The sequence below is a fragment of the Adelges cooleyi genome, unplaced genomic scaffold, assembly GCF_023614345.1.
Source record: "Adelges cooleyi isolate 19-005CV unplaced genomic scaffold, UGA_ACOO_1.1 ACOO_flye_CR_arks_rails_tigmint_CR_PRNA_23, whole genome shotgun sequence".
NCBI classification, from domain to species: Eukaryota; Metazoa; Arthropoda; class Insecta; order Hemiptera; family Adelgidae; genus Adelges; species Adelges cooleyi.
In genome coordinates, this window is record NW_026095893.1 from 8,709,680 (window position 1) to 8,712,190 (window position 2,511).

Genomic DNA, 2,511 nt, shown 5'->3' on the forward strand with positions numbered 1-2,511 from the left:
TCTTTAACATAATATTAAATAATGAAAATGTATCAACCATGCCACACCAATAATATTGCAGTCTGCACAATTTTTTTATCAGGTGATATTGTTGTTATCACATCACGGATCACCGTTTAAGCTTACTTAAAGTCACCTCTTGATAACATGCCGTTAGGGTTGTATTCTTGGGTTGCTACCGTAGACCTATAAAGATATGGACTGCACCTCCCACACACCCCGCCTATACTGCCGCGTTATCAACAACGTTAGAAAGAGATAGACAGAGTTGTTAGGTTTCCCATGGAATAAAAATTGAAATGACATGGAATAATAAAATTATATATATATATGACGATACACACACATGAAAATATATAATAATTAAATAATATTTATTATTTATAATTGTGTTATTCGAAATTGTTAAAGCATTTAAGGATATATATTTCATTATTTTGTCGGGTATCCAATATTTTCGTATGATGTATTGTTTTAAATAAATATGTATAGTATATCGGTAATAAATACTTAAAAAACATTACAATTTCATTTAGATTTTATCAATGAACATTCTGTTTTACTTTTTATAAAACGTATAAGTATGTTTTGAAAAACAGTTTTTCTTTACAAACTCTACAGACAATTTATTGTTGGTAAATTATTATTACACTAAAATATTGTTAATATTGTTTTACATACTATTAGTATGTATAGGATAGTACCAATGCGAATTTCAAAAAAGGAAATTGACAATAGATCAGCTATCGGTGATTGGGCAGATTATAGAAAAAAAGTTTGAATACAAACAAAATGTGTGGCAGATATTTGTCGACTTCAAAAAAGAATATAATGGTTCGGGCACATAATGAGAAGGTCAAACACAGATTACCTAAAAACGGCCGTCGAGCTCCAAAAAATACAGTATGCACACAATAATATACGCTCCTACATTAGATAATATTAATTATAAAGAAGTGTAATCAATAAAAATAACATGACACTAGTCACGTGATTATATCCAGCCTAACTAGGTTCGGTAGAATTTCATAGTGGGTACTTATTTAAATAAAATAAAATATTTATAATTAACAACATGAAGTTTGTTTAAAATATTTATCTGAAGTAGGTACTAAAGTGATTAGAAAATTGTTTAATTAAAACTAAATACCTTAACTACACAATGTTGTAAAATATCATATTTTTATAGTAGTAGGTATCAGATTCTTTAATTAGAAATAATTATGCAAAGAATGATAGAATGGAGTGTTGATTTTAAAAACTAACAATGGCACGTTATATGTTGACTTACCCTAAACGAATATGCCCCTGTTACATATTCTGATTTGCATATTAATTATTTATAATTATATTAATGTAGAATTCTTGTCGCGGACCTTAAAATTATAACTTGAACATAATTGTAGGATATCTGTCGCTAGCATCAAATACCCATAGTATAAGATTTCAGGTGTCACTATGATTCTATTTCAAATTTTCGAAAACACCTCTCATGTAGGATTAATAAAAAACGGCTTCCAACGACAAATAAAAGTCGCTTTATCTAGGCAACTCTCCTCATTATGACTATGGCCTATATCACAGACTTCCATGTATTCTGTGGCTAATAGCTATATAAGTCTTTGATAGTAGGTTTCAGGGCGTTTGATCTTTTCAGTTAGAGTATTGACAACTCCACGTCATTATGTTGTGTGATTTTTTATAAGTGTTTAACAAATAATTCAGATGCTAGTTGGGAGTTTTTAAAAAAATCTAATTCAACATTGGCACACTACGCCCTAATAAATAATAAGTAATAACTTAAAATATAAAAGGTAATCTTTTTAGTTATCCAAAAAAAACCATACCGAGCTGATGTTTACTTCATATCATATTATGTAACATATAAATACATACTGTATTCTCATGAAAACTATTGCTCAAACATTATAAAAACCGAAATGTTAAATGATGCCACTGGCCATATTAGAGACATTATTGTTTTTTGTTTTTAGCTTCGATACGGAGCTGAGAAGGTATTAAATATACAATGATGTGTGTTTTTATTGTCTGTTGACACAATAACTTTTTTCCTCTGGATCGATTTACTCAATTAGCACCTTCTATATATCCGAAATTTTATGTAATTGGTATTTTGATTGATCAAAACTTGAAAATGTCGACTTCTTAACCCCCAAAATTATCAGCTAATCTTAGGCCGATAATAATATTTGTTATATATTTAAAAGGTTAAATTATGAAATGAGTTTTACCTGGAATCTCATAGATGAATAAATAAACAATGGCTTATAGGGAAAATAGTAAACACAGCTTATTTTTTTGAGAAATAGATAAGATATGTAATAGAAAGAAAGATTAAAAGGTTAAAAAGATGTAATGAAAAAACGTATAGAATCTGTGAAGAAAAAAAAAGTTATTTAAAATATAATTTTCATAACACATCATATAATTTTATAATAATAATATATAATATTAAATAGTTAACATTTAATAGTTAATAACATTGAGTGT